Genomic DNA, 23,058 nt, shown 5'->3' with positions numbered 1-23,058 from the left:
TAAAGGCACAGCCATTGTTAAGAGCAAGGGTGACAAAAATATAACTGTGATTTGTCATGCCTTGGAGGATCACGGTGTTTTCCAGTCAGTGTCCGTTGCCCCCCAAGATCGGAATGAAGAGGCGGACACAAGGTTTTGGTATGACTAAGGCCCACTTTATTAATCATAATAATCACAACGGCAAGGGCACCCAAAAGTGCAGCCTGGTCAGGGCTAGGGGTCTCAGCAGACCGCTCCCCCGCCATTAACGGGTGAGAGACCCAGCCCCCAGCCGGAGCTGTGAGACACAGCTTCCGCCAGGCCAGCCCAGTGGGGAGGCCCGCCCCAGAGGGCCCAACCACCAGACGTATGTCTCAATGGAAGGCACCCTCTAGTTGAGCCTCCAGGACAGTCTGCATTTTCCCCACCCTGGGTCATCAAACCCCAAGGTTGATTATGCCAGACCCCTGACTCCCCAAAAGGGGGATGCTGCGTGGTCCTCCCCTAGCCGCAAAGTACCCTAACCTAGTAAAACCCGCCAAACCAAAGTGGCCAATTACTAAACCGCACCTCCCGATAGCCAATTCCACAATCCACTGCTTTGCTATGTAGGGTAGGTGAAAAACACAACCCGGCAACAGCTGGGGAGCTAAAAATTCCTACCTGGCCCCTCAACAGAGACAACCAGCAATTGCTTACATAACAAACAGGGTGGGCAGGAGGGCCGAACGAAAAATGGACTGCAAGGGGAAGCAGAGGGTTGGCTGTTAACACAGCCAAGCCCTGCCCCCTCAAGATCATCCCCAAATGAGCCAAAGATCCGCTCTTCCCTCACCAGGGGAGCAAATTGTGCTAAAGCAGCCTAGCAGTTTTAGTGATTAGGACCTACAAGTGGTCCAACAAGAGGACTGGGGCCCTTGATGGTCAAGCAATGGGGCAAATGGCCATGCTGGACTCCTAGGTGACAGCATCTAGATCAGTGGTGTCAAAGCTCACTTGCTGTGTGGGCCGGATCAGACATAAATGAGATCTTGTCATAGAATCATAGAGCTGGAAGGGACCTCCATGGTCATCTAGTCCAACCCCCTGTACAATGCAGGAAACTCACAAATACCTCCCCCTAAATTCACAGGATCTTCATTGCTGTCAGATGGCCATCTAGCCTCTGTCGGGCTGGACCATGCGAGTCAGGTAGCAGAGATCAGTTGTAATAGAAGATCTCCAGCTACCACCTAGAGGTTTAAGAAACCAAATGAGAAACACAGACGAGATGAGAAGAAAAAGCCACACACTTCCATGTACCCAAAGCCTCCAAACATAAAAAATTATAAAGGTTCTATGTATATCAAAGTCACTCACAAAATTCAGCAGTCATAAATAATTACAAGATGCCTGTGCAAAATTTCCAAATATCAAAGGACATCCAAAGTTCATATCACAAGGAACAGGCAGTCCACATTTCCCCAACGGGTAAGTCTTTCAATGCTTGAAATCAGCCAATGCCACTCTGTGTAGTGAAATATCTTGCATCTTGTATCGCAGCCTTCGGAGCTTCACAGGGTGAGGACAGGAGGGGGGAGAAGACAGTCCCGTGGGCTACATGTTTGAAACCCTTGCCCTAGCCTATCTTGCGGAGGGTAAATTGTTTCAGCAGATTTAGCCAAGCTCGTTCCAGTCCTGAGGTTGTTAATCCCGTGTGTTCCTAAATTTGTAATAAAAGCATAAGAAGATAAGAAGAGACCCACTTGGTCAGGCCAATAGTCCACCTAGTCCAGCACTGTGTCTCACACAGTGGCCAACCAGTTCCTCTGGAGGGCCAACAACAGGGCATAGAGGCCGAAGCCTTCCCCTGAAAGAACATGAGAAGAGCCCTTCTGTATCAGGCCAGTGATCCATCTTGTCCAGCATTGTGTCTCACACAGCGGCCAACCAGTTCCTCTGGAGGGCCAACAACAGGGCATAGAGGCCGAAGCCTTCCCCTGAAAGAACATCAGAAGAGCCCTTCTGTATCAGGCCAGTGATCCATCTTGTCCAGCATTGTGTCTTACACAGCGGCCAACCAGTTCCTCTGGAGGGCCAACAACAGGGCATAGAGGCCGAAGCCTTCCCCTGAAAGAACATCAGAAGAGCCCTTCTGTATCAGGCCAGTGGTCCATCTTGTCCAGCATCCTGTCTCACACAGTGGCCAACCAGTTCCTCTGGAGGGCCAACAACAGGGCATAGAGGCCGAGGCCTTCCCCTGAAAGAACATCAGAAGAGCCCTTCTGTATCAGGCCAGTGGTCCATCTTGTCCAGCATCCTGTCTCACACAGCGGCCAACCAGTTCCTCTGGAGGGCCAACAACAGGGCGTAGAGGCCGAGGCCTTCCCCTGAAAGAACATCAGAAGAGCCCTTCTGTATCAGGCCAGTGGTCCATCTTGTCCAGCATCGTGTCTCACACAGCGGCCAACCAGTTCCTCTGGAGGGCCAGAAACAGGTGCAGAGGCAAAGGTCTTCCCTGATGTTGCCTCCTGGCTCTGGGATTCAGGGGATTAGTCCCTCTGAATGGGGAGGTTCCTCTCAGTCACCACAGCTAGTAGCCATTGATACTTAATCCTCTATAAATCTATCTAATCCACTTTTTCAAGCTGTATAGTCCTGTGCCATCCCTACATCCTCTGGCAGCGAATCCCACATTTTAATCGCTCGCTGGGTAAAGTAAAATCTCCTCCTGTGTTTGGATTTTATTTATTTGGCCTGTTTTTAATCTCTGTCCTTACAGCCTGCTTGCCGTTGTGTGGTGAACGGCCTCGAGTCCAAGGAGATAAGTCAGGAGAGAAACGTTTCGAATGAATAAATACAAATGAACTACTCGGCAGGTTTGGGAGCAAGTCCTCCCAGAATTTTAAAAAGTATTTAAGGACCCAGTTCAGATGGGGGCTGCATGTGTGGAGAAAGGGGGTTAACTATTTCATCCGAGTGTTTTTTACCTGGGCTGTTATTAGTCCTCAAAGGGAAGAAAACAGACAGAGATGGATTCCCCTTCCCCATCTCTCTGTTAGGTCTTAAGCATCACAGGGAGTGCCATTTCAATAAGCAAAATCAGGCAGGATAGAAGGCTCTAAAGCCCTCTCCCCTTCTCCCCATTGTCTAGATCAGGGGTAGCTAAATCTGCTTAACGTAAGAGCCACATAGAATAAATATCTGATGTTTGAGAGCCACAAGACATGAACGTCAGAGGAGGGAGGCAGGGGGGAGAGGGGAGAGAAGGAAGGAAGGAAAATAGATGGGTGAAGGAAAAAGGGGGAGAGGTGGAAAGAAAGCAACTTTTTTAGAGAAAGAAGTCCTTTTCTCCCTTTCTCACAATACAAGAACTCGTGGGCATTCAATGAAATTGCTGAGCAGTCAGGTTAAAATGGAAAGAAGGAAGTACTTCTTCACCCAAAGGGTGATTAACATGTGGAATTCACTGCCACAGGAGGTGGCGGCAGCTACAAGCATAGCCAGCTTCAAGAGGGGGTTAGATAAAAATATGGAGCAGAGGCGCATCAGTGGCTATTAGCCAGTGTGTGTGTGTGTGTGTGTGTGTATTGGCCACTGTGTGACACAGAGTGTTGGACTGGATAGGCCACTGGCCTGATCCAACAGGGCTTCTCTTATGTTCTTATGTGATGCAGAGTGTTGAACTGGATGGGCCACTGGCCTGATCCAACATGGCTTCTCTTGTGTTCTTATGTGACACAGAGTGTTGGACTGGATGGGCCACTGGCCTGATCCAACATGGCTTCTCTTGTGTTCTTATGTTCTTAACTTTAAATGCATTCTCCAAGCCACTGGCTGGTTTGGCTTGGAGAAGTGATTTAAAGAGAGAAATGCCTTCTCCAAGCCGGCTGATGGGGTGATAGGGGCTTCGAGAGTCACACAATATGTGTGCAAGAGCTACGTGCGTCTCCCGAGCCCCAGTTTGGCCATCCGTGGTCTAGAACTAGATTGGGGCCATGAGCTTCTGGAATTTACATTTTAAAAGCTTGGAAGATCTGTGCTTTCAGTCTCTTACAGATAGATCAAAGTGGGGATCCGTGCTGATCCAAAGCAATAGAACAAAGTTAGAGTCTAGTGGCACCTTGAATAAAACTTTGTTGGTCTTAAAGGTGCCTCTGGACTCTAACTTGATTCAGACCGATTCCCCACTAGCCTTACACCGCTCTCACGCTCCTCTTCTCTGTGGGGCTTCCGTCGGATTTCACACTATCTGCCCCGGGGCTGAACTCGCTCTGCCTCTTTCGCACAGCAAACAAGATCCTCTACAAACCAGTTTCCGTTTGCTGTCGAAAAAGGTGGAGCGAGTTCAGCCCTGGGGCAGAGAGTGTGAAATCCAACCAAACCCCCACAGAGAAGAGGAGCGTGAGAGCACATGAACACACATGAAGCTGCCTTCTACTGGATCAGACCCTGGGTCCATCAAAGTCAGTATTGTCTTCTCAGACTGGCAGCGGCTCTCCAGGGTCTCAAGCTGAGGTTTTTCACTCTTATTTGCCTGGACCCTTTTTAGTTGGAGATGCCGAGGACTGAACCTGGGACCTTCTGCTTACCAAGCAGATGCTCTACCACTGAGCCCCCGTCCCTCCCCTTAGCAGTGTAAGGCTAGTGGGGAAATCGGTCTCAGTCTCTTCCAGTTTATCACACACGAAGCTGCCTTATACAGAATCAGACTCTTGGTCCATTACGGTCCATATTGTCTACTCAGACTGGCAGCAGCTTTCCAGGATCTCAGAGAAATGTCTTTCAGCTCTTCTGCTACTCGATCCTTTAACAGGAGTCCCCAGGGAGTGAACCTGGGGTCCCTGGCTTGCCGAGCAGATGTTCAACCACTGAGCCGCAGCCCCTCCCCAAAGATTCCAGGTGTCACAAAGCAGATGTGATAAGAGGGCCGGATGAAAAGTGAAGGAACAGATGGGGGAACTCACTCTTTCCTCATCTTCCAATTGAGCAGCAGCTTTCAGGTGCACGAGTGGTGTCCAAACACCAGTTTGGCGTAGTGGTTAAGTGCGCAGACTCTTATCTGGGAGAACCGGGTTTGATTCCCCACTCCTCCACTTGCAGCTGCTGGAATGGCCTTGGGCCAGTCATAGCTCTCGTAGGAGTTGTCCTTAAAAAGGCAGCTGCTGTAAAAGCCCCACCTACCTCACAGGGTGTCTGTTGTGTGTGTGTGGGGGGGGGGGAAGATAAAGGAGATTGTGACCACTCTGAGATTCAGAATATAGGGCAGGATATAAGTCCAATATCTTCTTCTTCTTTTAAAGCAGCGAACTCTAATCCAGAGCTTTTTGCAAGTTCAAAACAAAAGACCATATCTGCCGCTGTAAAGCACCACCTGAATCCAGCTACGTTTTTATGGTATGAAGAGCTAGAGCGCTACTCAGGAAGAGCCCCACGGCAAAGAATGGTAAGCTGCAGTACTGCAATTCAAGCTCTGCTCATGACCTGAGTTTGATTCCGGCGGAAGCTGGTTTCAGGTAGCCGGCTCAAGGTTGACTCAGCCTTCCATCCTTCCGAGGTCGATAAAATGAGGACCCAGCTTGCCGGGGGGGAAGTGTAGATGACTGGGGAAGGCAACGGCAAACCACCCCGTAAAAAAGTCTGCCAAGAAAACGTCATGACGTGACTTCACCCCATGGGTTGGTAACGACACGGTGCTTGCGCAGGGGACTACCTTTATCTTTGCCTTTATGTAGACCTAGAGCCCTACTCAGTAAACAAGACACAACAACCACAACAGCAGCGCTCTCATTAAATTCAGGGACCGACTCCAGAATGTTTATACACTGCTTTCTCATTTCCAGACTAGAAAGATGCGGTGCTCCAATTCCAAGCAGTATTAAAGCCCTAATGGGGTCTGACCAAGCAGTTAATTGCCGATTTTCTCCCATAGTTTATGGCGCTTTCCATTGATTTCTCTAAAACAAATCACCTTTTGTCTTTTCAGAGCTACGGCGGCGCCCCCTCCAGAAATCTCTCCAAGATCAACGAACGATAAGTTAATGGAATTTTATCGGAAATCTCATTCGCACTAAACAAGGTCAATGCTTGGAAGAAACGAGATGCCACTTAGAAATGGAGATCAAAGTAATTCTATTCTTGCTGCTGCCATAGAGACCAATGGGGAGGGGAACGAAGAGATTTAGCGGGCTTAATTCCTTCAGAAATTTAAAATTAACTGCAAGGGGGAAAAGGGGCAATTACCATATTTTTGAGGTATAAAGGAGAGAAGAAAAATGGGCTTTTGACAAGATATAATTACAAAATGTTCCATATGAAATTCATATAGATTTGCTCTGCATCATTCTCATGAGGTTCCTTAAAAAATTTTCAGGGGAACATCATACTCTTTGTGTATTTGCATTCATAATTGCAGAGCCCCCAAACTTGAAAACTAGCAACAACTGTAACAAAACTTTACCTGAGCAAGTAAAAGTTTATTTAGTTATATAAAATAGCTATACACCACTTTTTCTTTTCAGCTATGGGACTCAAAGCAGTTCACATCGTTTCAGGTTTACATAAGAACATAAGAGAAGCCATGTTGGATCAGGCCATCTAGTCCAACACTCTGTGTCACACAGTGGCCAAAATTTTTTTATATATACACACACACACACACACTGTGGCTAATAGCCACTCATGGACCTCTGCTCCATATTTTTATCTAAACCCCTCTTGAAGGTGGTCATGCTTGTGGCCGCCACCACCTCCTGTGGCAGTGAATTCCACATGTTAATCACCCTTTGGGTGAAGAAGTACTTCCTTTTATCCGTTTTAACCTGTCTGCTCAGCAATTTCATCTAATGCCCACGAGTTCTTGTATTGTGAGAAAGGGAGAAAAGTACCTCTTTCTTTACTTTCTCCATCCCATGCATTATCTTGTAAACCTCTATCATGTCACCCCACAGGCGACGTTTCTCCAAGCTAAAGAGTCCCAAGCATTTCAACCTTTCTTCATAGGGAAAGTGTTCCAGCCCTTTAATCATTTTAGTTGCCCTTTTCTGGACTTTCTCCAATGCTATAATATCCTTTTTGAGGTGCGGCGACCAGAACTGCACACAGTACTCCAAATGAGACCACACCATCGATTTATACAGGGGCATTATGATACTGGCTGATCTGTTTTCAGTTCCCTTCCTAATAATTCCCAGCATGGCATTGGCCTTTTTTATTGCAATAGCACACTGTCTTGACATTTTCAGTGAGTTATCTACCATGACCCCAAGATGTTTCTCTTGGTCAGTCTCTGCCAGTTCACACCCCATCAACTTGTATTTGTAGCTGGGATTCTTGGCCCCAATGTGCATTACTTTGCACTTGGCCACACTGAACTGCATCTGCCATGTTGACGCCCACTCACCCAGCCTCAACAGATCCCTTTGGAGTGTCTCACAATCCTCTCTGGTTCTCACCACCCTGAACAATTTAGTGTCATCTGCAAACTTGGCCACTTCACTGCTCACTCCCAACTCCAAATCATTTTTGAACAAGTTAAAGAGCATGGGACCCAGTACCGAGCCCTGCGGCACCCCACTGCTTACCGTCCTCCACTGCGAAGACTGCCCATTTATACTCACTCTCTGCTTCCTATTAAGCAGCCAGTTTTTGATCCACAAGAGGACCTGTCCTTTTACTCCATGACTCTCAAGCTTTCTAAGGAGCCTTTGATGAGGTTTAAAGTCAGAACTGAGCCACATGGTCTTATGTTCATTTTCACAAGCTTCAAAAAGCATCCCCCATTTCTAACAGTTTTGAGCACTCGTTGTAAACCCAACTGTACTATTACTGCTTTCAACACTACATTTGCTCTTCACTGCCTTCACTTGCCTTGGCCTCATCTGCCCTCAATGCCCCTTAAGGCAAGGATGTCAAACTCATTTGTTATGAGGGCTGGATCTGACATCAGCCTTGCAGGGCTGAGCCGTGTGCGTCATAAAATGTAATGCCAGGTAGCAGAGATATAAGCTTTATAAAGGACACAAAGATTTTTTAAAGAGTTTAAAACAAAACATGCTTAAAACATTTGCAGTTCTTAGTCTTAAAGGTGCTTTCTTTGTTTCTCTCCCGTGTGATCCAGGGAACTGGGCAAAGGAAGCTCTGGCTCTGTCCTTCCTTCCCCAAGGGGCCAGGAGGAGGAGGAGCCTCAGTTAATAGAAGGAAGAGAGGCTTGGTTCAGTAGCTCTGCTATGTGATTGCGAGAGCCTGACAAAGCAAGCTTTCAACACTCCTTGCCCCTTCTTCCCCAAGGGAGGAGTCTCAGCCAATGGAGAAAATAGTGGCTTTGCTCTGTAGCTCCTGTGCGATTGAGCAAACCTGGCAAAGCAAGCTGTGATGCAGAAGGAAGAAAGCAAGAGAGAGGAAGGAGGAAGCAGATGACATCCAATTGCTTGCGGGCCTCATACGAGCCCTCCGGGGCCTGATTCGGCCACCGGGCCGCATGTTTGACTTAAGGCAACTGGATTAAATCCATGTGAATTTGGCAATCAGTTCACACACTATGCTTGAAGCAATGGCATCACGGACACCCATGAACAAAAGTGTGGGGGGGGGCGGGGGGGATGATTTTTATTCGGCATGGGCGGCTGAGGGCAGTGAAGGCAAAGAAGGATACAAAGGGCACCGGGAAGCAGCTGCCATGGGGTTAAAAGGCCACTGAACTATCCAACACTGAGACAATACAAACAGCTAGGGAGGCGAGTATTTCCTTCAGTTAGCAATTTGGTTTCATCAAATACACTAATTTCATGGTGAGTATGACAATGCTGCTCTATGATATTCTAGCATTATTATAGCATTGGAAAAAGTGCAGAAAAGGGGAAACTAAAATTATTAAGGGGATGGAACATCTTTCCTATGAAGAAAGGTTAAGAGGTTTGGACTCTTTTGCTTGGAAAAATGAGGGATGACATAACAGAGGTGTACAAACAGCGGTGGAATTCTAGCAGGAGCTGCTTTGCATATTAGGCCACACACTCCTGATGTAGCCAATGCTCCAAGAGCTTACAAGGCTCTTTTTTGTAAGCTCTTGGAGGATTGGCTACATCAGGGAGGTGTGGCCTAATATGCAAAGGAGCTCCTGCTAGAATTCCACCCCTGTGTACAAATCTATGCACGAGAGAGAAAGAACTATTTTTTCCCCTCCCTTTCTCACAATACAAAAACTCATGGGTATTCAATGGAATTAATGAGAAGTAAGTTTAGAATAGACAGAAGGAAGCACTTCTTCACCTAAAAAGCGATTAGCACATGGAATTCACTACCACAGGAGGTAGCGGTGACTACAAGCATAGACAGCTTCAAGAAGGGATTAGATAAACATATTGAGCATAGGTCCATCAGTCACTATTACACTATGTTGTAAGCCGCCCTGAGCCACCTGGTGGGAAGGGCGGGATATAAATCTCAAATAAATAAATAAATAAAAATAATTAAAAAAAACTATTAGTCACAAAGTATGACTGATTTCCCACTTACCCTGTGCCGCTCTGACATTCCTCTTTTCAGCATGGCATCCTCCCGATTTCCCACTATCTGCCCCGGGGCTTCATCTTGCATCGCAGTTTTTTCACAGTAAACAGAAACTGGTTTTTAGCAGTTTCTGTCTACTGCGCAAAAACCGCAACGCAAGATGAAGCCCCGGGGCAGATAGTGGGAAATCGGGAGGGCGTTGCACTGAAAAGAGGAACATCAGAGTAGCATAGGGTGAGTGCGAAATCAGTCTATGTCTGGACAGTGATGCTCTTTATTCTTGGTGCTTGGGGGGCAATGGGGGAGCGCTTCTGGAGTTCTGGCCCTGCGGGTGGAGCTCCTGAGGGCACCTGGGTTTTGGCCATTGTGTGACACAGAATGCTAGACCGGGTGGGCCACTGGCATGATCCAACATGGCTTCTCTTACGTTCTGATAAACATACCTAGTACTAGACAATCACAGTAACTATTAAATCAGTGGATTCTCTTGATTGTCCTCAAGGTACACTGAAGCATATTTTTTAGCGTTCCGCTAACTAATGCTGAATATAGCCCCTCACTAACTTTGGTGCTAATTAGTTCAATTTCTGTACTACATGCTACCATTCCTGCAAGAAGGAATTAACGTCACATTCTAAGCATGAATCGGGCCGTAGAGAACTGACCTAATTGATCCTTCCTGTATGTCCCTTCTCTACTGGCTTCCAGCTGGTGTGTAAACACTGCAGAGAATGTTCAATGTGCCATTCCAGATTACTTTAAAACACTCGTAAGACCCGTTTTGAAATGTCGTGTGTGAAGCCAACATGCTTTTGGTTTATTTGATTCTTGTTCCCCTGTTGATACACTCTTATTGTTGATAACAAGACTATTCTTAATGCCTAAACGGTGCAAATCCTTGTCTTGATGATGCTTTTTGAAACATTCAGGGATTCAAAGACCACACGCATACAGCCTAGCCTCCTCACAAGCTCCTTCCTGTCCTCTTGCCTACAGAGGCAAGATGACCAGAGAAAGGGCTTTTGCAATGGGGAGGGATGGTGGCTCAGTGGTAGAGCATCTGCTTTGGAAGCAGAAGGTCCCAGGTTCAATCCCCGGCATCTCCAACTCAAAAGGGTCCAGGCAAGTAGGCGTGAAAAACCTCAGCTTAAGACCCTGGAGAGCCGCTGCCAGTCTGAGTAGACAATACTGACTTTGATGGACCAAAGATCTGATTCAGTATAAGGCAGCTTCATATGTTCATATGGTGGCATCTTGCCTGTGGAATGCCCTTCTTGTTTCTGATACCTACCCAACTCTTTATTTTTAATGTGCCAGGCCAAAACCTTGCCTCTTTTTAAACCCTGCTTTAAAATAAGCTATTTATTATTTTAAGTGGTATTACTTTCTGCTCTAGTCTGATTTTTTTTCCCCTGCTTTTAATGATCAGGGCATTTTTGATGACTTGGTTTTTATGCTTGTTTTAATGGTTATATGGTTTTTATTGCATTATTTTTGCTGTGAGAGGTGACAAAAATCATTCCAATCAATCAAACCGTCATCCATCTCCTCCATGAGATGGTTACCCAGGAAAAAATCACCACACTTGAGCACTGACCCTTAGTTTACATTTATCAAAGGATTTTATATTACTTAGACACTGGCTGGATTAACCTTCTTTTCAGGGGCTTGGAGAGAAGTGAATAGCTGTGCAACCCTATCTGAGGGATGGGAGGAAGGGCTTTTTTTGTGGCAGGAATTCCTTTGCATATTAGGCCGCACATCCCTGATGTAGCCAATCTTCTAAGAGTTTACAGGGTTCTTAGTACAGGTTCTCCTGTAAGCTCCAGGAGGATTGGTTACATCAGGGGTGTGCGGCCTAATATGCAAAGGACTCCTGCCACCAAAAAAAAAGAGGCCCTGGGATAGGCTTGCCAATCCCCAGATCCCAGCAGGGGCTCTTCTGCTTTCCCAGGCTGCTTCCCACCCCCAGTCAGCTGGCCGGCGGGGGAGGGGGGGAAGCATTTCTACCTCCGGAGGCTTCAGTCTCTGATTGAAAGGCTTCCTCTTGGGATGGTGTGTCTGTGTTACTTTGAAGAAGTTGGCAGCAACTCGTGAGTAGAGAGGCCAATCCCCCTTCAGAGTTGCCAGAAACGGGGTGGGGGACATCTGCTGAGCATTATTCTCTATGTGGAGATTGATTCTCATAGGGTATAATGGGGAATTGATCTGGAGGTTTCGGGGGCTCTGGGGGAGCTGTTTTTTGAGGTAGAGGCACCAAATTTTCAGTATAGTATCTAGTGCCTCTCCCCAAAGTATTCCCCAAGTTTCAAAACGATTGGACCAGGGGGTCCCATTCTATGAGCCCCAAAAGAAGGTGCCCCTATCCTTCATTATTTCCTATGGAAGGAAGACATTTAAAAAGGTGTGCGGTCCCTTTAAATGTGATGAGCAGAACTCCCTTGGAGTTCAATTATGCTTATCACACCCTTGTTCCTGGCTCTGCCCCAATGTCTCCTGGCTCCACCCCCAAAGTATCCTGGCTCCACCCCCAAAGTCCCCAGATATTTCTTGAATTGGACTTGGCAACCCTACCCTGGGAGGACTTTATACTCTCAGTAATGGTTGGCTACACTGTATTATGCCTTGCATAATGGTTGAGTATTCAGCTGAAGGCTGTTGGGGAGAAATATCAGGAAAAGCTCCTAGGCTCTTTCCAACTACTGCTGGAATCATAGACTCATAGAGTTGGAAGGGACCTCCAGGGTCATCTAATCCAACCCACTGCACAATGCAGGAAACTCACAAATACCTCCCCCTAAATTCACAGGATCCTCATTGCTGTCAGATGGCCATCTAGCCTCTGTTTAAAAACTTCCAAGGAAGGAGAGCTCACCACCTCCTGTTCCACTGAGAAATCGCTCTAATGGTCAGGAAGTTCTTCCTAATCTTGAGTCAGAAACTCTTTTGATTTAATTTGAGCCAGTTTGGTGTAGTGGTTAAGCGTGCAGACTCTTATCTGGGAGAACCGAGTTTGATTCCCCACTCCTCCACTTGCACCTGCTGGAATGACCTTGGGTCGGCCACAGCTCTGGCAGAGGTTGTCCTTGAAAGGGCAGCTGCTGTGAGAGCCCTCTCCAGCCCCACCCACCTCAAAGGGTGTCTGATGCGGGGGAGGGAGGGAAAGGAGATTGTGAGCCGCTCTGAGACTCATTGGAGTGGAGGGCGGGATATAAATCCAATATCATCTTCTTCTTCAATCTATTGCATTCTTTGCACTTGTGTAGAGAATGCTATTTTTCTTTGAGGGAAATGAACTTTTAAAGATGTCAGATTGTTTTGCAAGCTGGGGGGGCGGGGGGTCACTCAAGTTTGCAGGGAAAAAAATCTGTTTTGGGTAAGTGTGGCCCCCATCTGCAGATTTAGGTATCCGCAGACAGGCGACCCGCTTGAGAAATAGATACATGGGTACTATAAAGTAAGTTACAAAGTGGATAACTAGCACCTCCCACCTTGGCCACAACCCTTAAAACCATGTCCCATTGTTTCACCACACCAAGAAGTGGATTTGACACAACCATTTCTAATGTTTGCAATCATGTTGTGTCATAATGGAGAGCAGGAACTCTTTGGGGAGAGAAGTAATGGGAGAAATGGGGGATAACTGAGGTCCAGATCTGCCTGTCTGAATAAATTATTGATTACAATTTATTATTTATATAGCACTTCCAAATGATACTACGTTCTATGGATAACAGTTCCCGCCAGATAAATCATCTATGAAGAAACAACACAGAGCAATGGAAAGGGGGAAGAGGAATACGTAAGAGCAATTAGATGAAAGAAACATAACAACAATAATCCATATAAGGTCAGACCCAGAGGAGCAAGGGTTGGACCGAGCGGATTTCTGCCATCCTCCCCTTCTGCCAAACAGAAACAGACTCAAGGCGACCCCATGGTGGGGTTTACAAAGCATGAGACGAGGAGAGGTAGGTTGGCCTTGCTTCCCTCCACAATCTGGAATTCCTCGGTACTCTCCCATCCAAGAAGAAGAAGACGAATTGCAGATTTATACCCCGCCCTTCTCTCTGAATCAGAGACTCAGAGCGGCTTACAGTCTCCCATGTCTTCTCCCCCCATAGCAGACACCCTGTGAGGTGGGTGGGGCCAAGAGAGCTCTCACAGCAGCTGCCCTTTCAAAGACAACCTCTGCCAGAGCTCTGGCTGACCCAAGCTCTCCTTCCTTGGAAGTTTTTAAACAGAGGCTCGATGGCCATCTGACAGCAATGAGGATCCAGTGAATTTACGGGGAGGTATTTGTGAGTTTCCTGCATTGTGCAGTGGGTTGGACTCTACCCTGCCCTTCTCTCAGAATCTCAGACTCTGGCTTAGGCTTCCCAACCCTCCCACCCTGGCGGGGGACCCCAGGTTTCCTAGCCTCTTTCCCTGCTCCCCAAAAAAACAGAAGCAGGAAGAGGGGGAGGTATGGAAGGCCGTACCATTTGAATCTTTTAGGTTCATGTGACGAAGAGAAAAGAAAGAAACGCTCTTTGCCTTCCTTGCTGATGTCGCGCGACTTCCTCCCACAGCGCAGAGCTCCGTCCGCCCTGGGCTTCTGGGAAATCACTTCCCCTTCCGCTCAGAGTGGTAGCGGCGTGTGGCGCGTGCATGAAGGGGATCATGGCTGGGCTGCTTAGGGCGGTGTGGCGGCATGGCTTTGGCCTTTCAGGTTGGGATGTGGCGTTGGCGCCGTCGCGCCCTCCTTGGCGCCACTACACTCCACTCGATCCGCAGTCTCCCGCGGCAGCAGCAGGTGAGTGTCCCTGGCTGGCCTGGCGGTAGTCACGCTGGTGGGGCCTTTAGACCACTTTTCACTCCTGACATGTCATAGAAAAAGGAAAACCAGCAGTAATAGGATTGAGTTTGGGAGGGAGAAGAACGGAAGGAGACCTGCTGATTTTTACCTCTGCAGAATAAAATAGGTCAAAATGCCTAAGATTTATCACCGTTTCCTCCCTCTTCATCTTGTCTGCTGTAGACCAGGGTGTCCCCCCCCCCCCGCATTTTGTTAAGCCTATGGGCATTTCTTGAAATTTTGAGAATAGGGAATGCATACCATCACAAAATGGCTGCCAAAGAATACTGAGGTAATCTACTTCAGTTTTAATCTGCAGGATCTGCTTCAGTTCAGTTCAGTTCAGGACCAGGGGGTCCAATTCTATGAGCCCCAAAAGAAGGTGCCCCATCTCACAGAGGTCTGGGAGGAGCAGAGCAGAGCAGCTCTGATAGCTGAGACAGCTGGAGAAATTGCTGAGAATTTCTGAGTTTTGAAGGACTACATTCTAAGGTTTGTGGGGCTGCCTAAAATTCTAAGGTGTGATAGCTGGGGAACTGCTCTTTGTTTGGTTGACTGCTCTTTGTTTGGTTGACTGCCTTAAGGGTGAAAGAGATTGAGAGTGATTGCTGCTGATTGAGAGTGATTGCTGAGGAGTGCCCTGCTCCACCTCTTTGCATTTTAAGCTGCGCCTTGCCAAAGGGCGAGAGCTAAAGGGCTCTTGGCCTGTGGCTCTTCGCCTAGGGGCTCTCTAAGGAGCAGGAACCCAGATCCCTGGCTTCCTTGTTCTCCAAATAAGGTAAGTTCCCAATAAGGTAAGTTTAGGTAAGTTGACCCGCCAGAAGGGGAGCCACTTAAACAGCATTTAAAGAGGACTGTATATTTTAATATATATATATATATATACAATGAAGATAGAATGCCAGCAGGGGGTTGGGGGCTTTCCAGTGTTTTGCACTGAGTGTCACATGTATGACTATCTGCCCAAAGGACAGAAGTCTTGGGTGTGTGCTCGATGCAAGGAGCTCCTGGTCCTCAGGGAACGAGTTCGTACCCTTGAGGCCGAGGTGACTGCCCTGGAGAAGCAGAGACGGTCAGTTAGGCACTTGGGGAAGACTCTCGGGGGCGTATTAGATGAGCCCCGCTCTGAACGTAGCAGCCCCGTTGCTGCCAGAGAGCGTGAGGGTCGAGAGGGAACAGGGCACCGTGCTGAGGATAAGGGGAATGCGCCCTCAGAAGGGACCTCTTCTTCGGTCGGTGAGCGGGAATCCTTTCGCGCCAAGGAACCATCCCTGAGCAGGGGGAGAGGGGGGGTATTGGTAGTTGGTGATTCGATCATTAGGCAAGTAGACAGCCGGGTGGCGAAACCGCGTACTGACCGTATGGTGACTTGCCTGCCTGGTGCGAAGGTAGCGGACATTACGCGTGTAGTAGATAGACTGATAGACAGTGCTGGGGAGGAGCCTGTGGTCGTGGTGCATGTTGGCACCAACGATGTGGGGAAATGCAGTCGTGAGGTCCTGGAGGAAAAATTTAGGCTGCTAGGCGGGAGACTTAAGGCCAGGACCTCCAAGGTAGCCTTCTCGGAAGTGCTACCTGTTCCACGTGCAGGGCAGGAGAGACAGGCACAAATTAGAAGTCTCAATGTGTGGATGAGACGATGGTGTAAGGAGGAAGGGTTTAAGTTTGTTAGGCACTGGGATGCTTTCTGGAACAAGCGGGAGCTGTACAAAAGAGACGGTCTCCACTTGTCCCCGGATGGAACCAGGCTGCTGGCGCTTAAAATCAAAAAGGTGGCAGAGCAGTTTTTAAACTAAATCTTGGGGGAAAGCCGACAGGAGATGAAATGTCTCTGGTTCGGGAGGACTCGTCTCAAAGAGATGAAGGGTTAGCTGCTATTTTTCTACCGGGTAACGGACCGGAGTTGTCCACTGTGAAGGTGACAAACAATATGGACTGTCTGCCAGTGTCTCGAGGCGGCAGGAGGAAGGTGGCGGGCCTAGCTCGCCTGGGAAATTATAGATGTTTGTATGCAAATGCTAGAAGTGTTCAAAGTAAAATTGGTGAATTGGAATGTTTAGTGCTGGGAGAAAACATAGACATTGTGGGAATTTCAGAAACTTGGTGGAATGAGGAGAATCAGTGGGACACGGTGATTCCTGGATATAAGCTATATCGGAAGGATAGGGAGGGAAGGGTTGGAGGTGGGGTGGCTCTGTATGTCAGAGAGGATATACGGTCCAGTAAGGCTGAGATCAGAGAATTAGATTCCCTTTTAGAAATGCTTTGGGTTGAAATAGAGGGCCCAAAAGGAAATTTAACTATGGGAGTTTGTTATCGCCCACCAAATCAAAAGAGAGAGGACGATTATAATATGATGGAAGGCTTAAAGATAGCGGCTAAACGTAAAAACTGTGTTGTAATAGGTGATTTTAACTACCCGCAGATTGATTGGGTCAATATGTGTTCTGGTCGAGAGAAAGAGATTGAGTTTCTTGATGCTCTCAATGACTGTGCTATGGAGCAGATGGTCTCAGAACCTACCAGGGGTGGGGCGATCCTGGATTTGGTCCTAAGTAATGCCCAAGACTTGGTGAGAGATGTAAAAGTGATTGCGCCGCTTGGGAGCAGTGACCATAATGTTATTGATTTCACCGTTTGTATAAATAGGGAGTTGTCCAAAAAGACCACCACAACCACGTTTAACTTTAAAAGGGGTAAATACACTGAGATGAGGAGGCATGTGAGGAAGAAACTGAAAGGAAAGGTACATACGGTCAAAACCCTTGAGAAAGCTTGGACGCTATTTAAAACTATAATCCTAGAAGCTCAGATAAAATACATACCACAAGTTAGGAAAGGCACAAACAGGCATAAGAAAAGGCCTGCGTGGTTAACAAATAAAGTAATGGAAGCTGTAAAAGGTAAGAAGGACTCCTTTAAGCGGTGGAAAACCAGTCCAAGTGAGATTAGTAAAAGGGAACACAGGCTGTGGCAAATCAAATGCAAGACTGTGATCAGGCAGGCAAAAAGGGACTATGAGGAGCATATTGCAAAAAACATAAAGACCAACAATAAAACTTTCTTCAAATATATTAGAAGTAGGAAACCAGCCAGGGAGGCAGTGGGGCCCTTGGATGACCATGGGGTAAAAGGATTACTGAAGGAGGATAGGGAAATGGCTGAAAAGCTAAATGAATTTTTTGCCTCCGTCTTCACTGTAGAAGACGAGAACTTTTTGCCCGCCCCAGAACCACTAATTTTGGAAGGGGTGTTGAAAGACCTGAGTCAGATTGAGGTGACAAATGAGGAGGTCCTACAACTGATAGACAAATTAAAAACTAATAAGTCACCGGGTCCGGATGGCATACATCCGAGAGTTCTGAAGGAACTCAAAGTTGAACTTGTGGATCTTCTAACAAAAATCTGTAATCTTTCATTGAAATCTGCCTCCATTCCTGAGGACTGGAAGGTAGCAAATGTCACCCCCATCTTTAAAAAAGGTTCCAGAGGAGATCCGGGAAACTACAGGCCAGTCAGTCTGACTTCAATACCGGGAAAGTTGGTAGAAACCATTATCAAGGACAGAATGAGTAGGCACATTGATGAACACGGGTTATTGAGGAAGACTCAGCATGGGTTCTGCAAGGGAAGATCTTGCCTCACTAACCTGTTGCATTTCTTTGAGGGGGTGAACAAACATGTGGACAAAGGAGACCCGATAGATGTTGTTTACCTTGACTTCCAGAAAGCTTTTGATAAAGTTCCTCATCAAAGGCTCCTTAGAAAGCTTGAGAATCATGGAGTAAAAGGACAGGTCCTCTTGTGGATCAAAAACTGGCTGAGTAATAGGAAGCAGAGAGTGAGTATAAATGGGCAGTCTTCGCAGTGGAGGACGGTAAGCAGTGGGGTGCCGCAGGGCTCGGTACTGGGTCCCATGCTTTTTAACTTGTTCATAAATGATTTAGAGTTCGGAGTGAGCAGTGAAGTGGCCAAGTTTGCGGATGACACTAAATTGTTCAGGGTGGTGAGAACCAGAGAGGATTGTGAGGAACTCCAAAGGGATCTGTTGAGGCTGGGTGAGTGGGCGTCAACGTGGCAGATGCGGTTCAATGTGGCCAAGTGCAAAGTAATGCACATTGGGGCTAAGAATCCCAGCTACAAATACAAGTTGATGGGGTGTGAACTGGCAGAGACTGATCAAGAGAGAGATCTTGGGGTCATGATAGATAACTCACTGAAAGTGTCAAGACAGTGTGCGTTTGCAATAAAAAAGGCCAATGCCATGCTGGGAATTATTAGGAAGGGAATTGAAAACAAATCAGCCAGTATCATAATGCCCCTGTATAAATCGATGGTGCGGTCTCATTTGGAGTACTGTGTGCAGTTCTGGTCGCCGCACCTCAAAAAGGATATTATAGCTTTAGAGAAGGTGCAGAGAAGGGCAACTAGAATGATTAAAGGGCTGGAGCACTTTCCCTATGAAGAAAGGTTGAAACGCTTGGGACTCTTTAGCTTGGAGAAACGTCGACTGCGGGGTGACATGATAGAGGTTTACAAGATAATGCATGGAATGGAGAAAGTAGAGAAAGAAGTACTTTTCTCCCTTTCTCACAATACAAGAACTCGTGGGCATTCGATGAAATTGCTGAGCAGACAGGTTAAGACGGATAAAAGGAAGTACTTCTTCACCCAAAGGGTGATTAACATGTGGAATTCACTGCCACAGGAGGTGGTGGCGGCCACAAGTATAGCCACCTTCAAGAGGGGTTTAGATAAAAATATGGAGCACAGGTCCATCAGTGGCTATTAGCCACAGTGTATGGAGCACAGGTCCATCAGTGGCTATTAGCCACAGTGTATGGAGCACAGGTCCATCAGTGGCTATTAGCCACAGTGTATGTGTGTATATAACATTTTTTGCCACTGTGTGACACAGAGTGTTGGACTTGATGGGCCGTTGGCCTGATCCAACATGGCTTCTCTTATGTTCTTATGTTCTTATCCTTCATTATTTCCTATGGAAGGAAGGCATTGAAAAGGTGTGCGGTCCCTTTAAATGTGATGGCCGGAACTCCCTTGGAGTTCAATTATGCTTGTCACATCCTTGTTCCTGGCTCCACCCCCAAAGTCTCCTGGCTCCACCCCCAAAGTCCCCAGATATTTCTTGAATTGAATTTGGCAACCCTACTCTGGCTTACAATTTCCTTCCCTTCCTCTCCCCACAACAGACACCCTGTAAGGCAAGTGGGGCTGAGATAGATCTGAGAGGATTGCTCTTGAGCAGAACAGCTCTGTGAGAACTGCGGATGACCCAAGGTCACCAAGCAGCTGCAGGTGGGGGGGGGGTGGAATCAAACCTGGTTCTCCCAGATTAAGAGTCCACGCTCTTAGCAGCTAAATCAAACTGGCTTTCCGAATGAAAAAGGGGGAAAGGAGCAATCAGATGAAATAATCTTCATAACAAAAATTATTCATGTATGGTCAGATCCAGGTGGAAAGAAGAAGATGATGATATTGGATTTATATCCCGCCCTCCACTCCAAAGAGTCTCAGAGCGGCTCACAATCTCCTTTACCTTCCTCCCCCACAACAGACACCCTGTGAGGTGGGTGGGGCTGGAGAAGGCTCTCACAGCAGCTGCCCTTTCAAGGACAACCTCTGCCAGAACTATGGCTGACCCAAGGCCATGCTAGCAGGTGCAAGTGGAGGAGTGGGGAATCAAACCCGGTTCTCCCAGATAAGAGTCCGCACACTTAAAGATACTGGAGGGAGCAGATTTTTACTGCTCTTCCCTTTCACCCAACAGTTCCTTTTGACTCCCACAATGCTGATTCCTACTGTCACTGGATACACATGAACAAATAGACACCTAAGTTAGAGGGCTGCAGTGAAACTATCACACTGCCATGAACGTCAAACTCATTTGCTATGAGGGCCGGATCAGACATAAGTGAGACCTTATCGGGCTGGGCAATGTGTGTACCTATTTAAGAGTAGGTAGCTGAGATATAAACTTTAGAAAAAACACAATTAAAGATTTTTTTTAAAAAAACCCTTAAAATAACACATCCTTAAAACATTTAGCACTAATTGGTCTTAAAGCTGCTTTCTTTGTATTTCTCCCATGGAATTCAGGGAACTGGGTAAAAGAAGCTCTGGCTCTTTCCTTCCTTCCCTAGGGGACCAGAAGGGGGAGGAGCCTCAGCCAATAGAAGAGAGGCTTGGCTCAGTAGTTCTGCTATGTGATTGAGAGAGCCTGGCAAAGCAAGCTCTGCCTCCCCAAGAGAGGATCCTCAGTCAATGAAGAAAATAGAGGCTTTGCTCTGTAGCTCCTGTGTGATTGAGCAAGCCTGGCAAAGCAAGCTGTGATGCTGAAGGAAGTAGATGACAGCCAGTTGCTCGGGGGCCTGATAGAAGCCCTCCAGGGGCCTGATTTGACCCCTAGACTGTATGTTTGACACCCCTGCTCTACAGGGCTGTGCTTGCAGAACATGAAGTACAGGGGGCTATTGTTACTTCTTCCCCAATCATACTGCAGTCTCCTGACCCTCATGGCATTTGGGACAACAGGATCCACAAGGTGTTTGGGGCACCCGGAATTAACTAATGGGGAAGCCAGAAGGGACTTCTGTTGGAGGAGGGATCTGGCAAAATTCTGTGACTCCTCTACAACAAATTGCTGACTCCAAGCAGTCGGGCTTTCCTGTGCATAAAACACTGCACATGCATTATCATATTACCACACTGAAACCAGAGGACTGAAGCTGGAAGTGTGGCTTATCTAAGTCCATTGCATGAATTCAGGACCAAAGCAAAACTTCATAAAAATGTAAGACCCCTGCTGGATCAGACTAGTGGTCCATCTAAATCCACCATCCTGTCTCACACAGTGGCCAGTCAGTTCCCCTGGAGGGTCAATAGCAATGAGGATGCTGTGAATTTAGGGGGAGGTATTTGTGAGTTCCCTGCATTGTGCAGGGAGTTGGACTAGATGACCCTGGAGTTCCCTTCCAACTCTATGATTCTACGAATGCTTATTATTTTTAAATGCTTGTTTTTAATCTTAGGGGAGAGAAAGAAAAGACATTCAAAGCAGAAATTGGATATAAGGGTTGCTTGCCTCGAAGAGAGAATTAAATCAGGGAGACAAAGTGATGTGCATGTGAGCAGTCCCGCTGGGCTTCAGTAATACGCATACGGGGTCCAGTCTCAGCTGCCATACACTGGCATAGCTCCATGGAGCTACTGGCATATTGCTGTTTTGCACGTTAAATGCAGAGAGTAAAGTTGCCATAAGTCAGCTGTGACTTGACGGCACTTTCCATCACCCCAAAAACATAAAGATAAAGTGGATAAAGACCCTCCCGGTGTATTTAATTTCTAGCGTCTTCTCCAGTCCTGGGCAGCACTGGGGTTGCTCAAACACCAGCCAGTTCCTCTCGGGTTGCTCAGACACCAAGAAGAAGAAGAAGAAGATATTGGATTTATATCCCGCCCTCCACTCCGAAGAGTCTCAGAGCGGCTCACAATCTCCTTTACCTTCCTCCCCCACAACAAACACCCTGTGAGGTGGGTGGGGCTGGAGAGGGCTCTCACAGCAGCTGCCCTTTCAAGGACAACCTCTGCCAGAGCTATGGCTGAGCCAAGGCCATGCTAGCAGGTGGAAGTGGAGGAGTGGGGAATCAAACCCGGTTCTCCCAGATAAGAGTCCGCACACTTAACCACTACACCAGACTGGCTCTCCAGCCAGTTAGTGTAGTGTAGTTGGTGTAGTGGTGAAGTCTTATCTGGGAGAACCGGGTTTGATTCCCCACGCCTCCACTTGCAGCTGCTGGAATGGCCGTGGGTCAGCCATAGCTCTCGCAGAGGTTGTCCTTGAAAGGGCAGCTGCTGTGAGAGCCCTCTCCAGCCCCACCCACTTCACAGGGCTTCTGTTGTGGGGGGAGAAGATATAGGAGATTGTAAGCCGCTCGGAGTCTCTGATTCAGAGAGAAGGGTGGGATATAAATCTGCAGTCTTCTTCTTCATGTTCTTTTTGTCTGCCATAGTCAGGGAGCTGCTTTTATGTCAACCAGTTCAGGTGCTTGCAAACAGCTCGAGCCAGTTTGCCGAGTTAGTTTTCATGCATTTCAAGAGAACTGCCCAGCAGAACAGCTAGTATTTCCTGCACATTTTCACTGGGATTTTTTTGTAGCAGGAACTCCTTTGCATATTAGGCCACACCCTCCTGTTGTAGCCAATCCTCCAAGAGCTTACTGGGCTCTTCAAACATGGCCTACTGTAAGCTCTTGGAGGATTGGCTACATCAGGGGAGAGTAGCCAAGTATGCAAACAAGTCCCTGCTACAAAAAAAAGCCCTGAAGCCTAATGAAAGTTCTAGTTCTCCCTTCTTCCCCCTAGACTTGTCATTGTTGCACGCCGGCTGACACCCAACAGTTAACAGAAACTGTGAGCAAATCAGTAAGCCAGCCAGAAAGTTGCAATGTTGTTGTTGTTAAGTTACTGCTTTGGTATTTATTAAGTTCATGTTACCCAGGTTATTTTCAACAGGCACATTTTCACATAGTACACCTATACACATGAAGCTGCCTTGTATCGAATCAGACCCCAGGTTCATCAAAGTCAGTACTGACTACTCAGATTGGCAGCAGCTGTCCAGGGTCTCAGGAAGAGGTCTTTCTCATTATCTACTACATTAGGTACTGACTTGCAGGCTCTAAGTATCAGGTGCCAAAGTTCAGGCAAAGCAGAGTCATTCAGCCCAAGCTCAG

General features: G+C 47.3%; 1 protein-coding gene and 1 non-coding gene across 10 annotated transcripts in view; one reads left to right on the top strand and one right to left on the bottom strand.

Annotated features, from left to right (window-relative positions):
- Window positions 1-23,058, bottom strand: part of DLG2 (discs large MAGUK scaffold protein 2) — a 1,647,444-nt gene that overhangs the window by 1,387,841 nt on the left and 236,545 nt on the right. The gene's annotated exons all lie outside the window — the stretch shown is intronic.
- On the top strand, window positions 10,500-10,574 carry TRNAP-UGG (transfer RNA proline (anticodon UGG)). The gene has a single exon. It is a non-coding gene; the product is annotated as a tRNA-Pro (tRNA).

Source organism: Heteronotia binoei, chromosome 3, assembly GCF_032191835.1.
Source record: "Heteronotia binoei isolate CCM8104 ecotype False Entrance Well chromosome 3, APGP_CSIRO_Hbin_v1, whole genome shotgun sequence".
Classification (NCBI taxonomy): domain Eukaryota; kingdom Metazoa; phylum Chordata; class Lepidosauria; order Squamata; family Gekkonidae; genus Heteronotia; species Heteronotia binoei.
The sequence above is the reverse complement of the archived record's forward strand: the minus strand, read 5'-3'. Positions and strand labels throughout refer to the sequence as shown.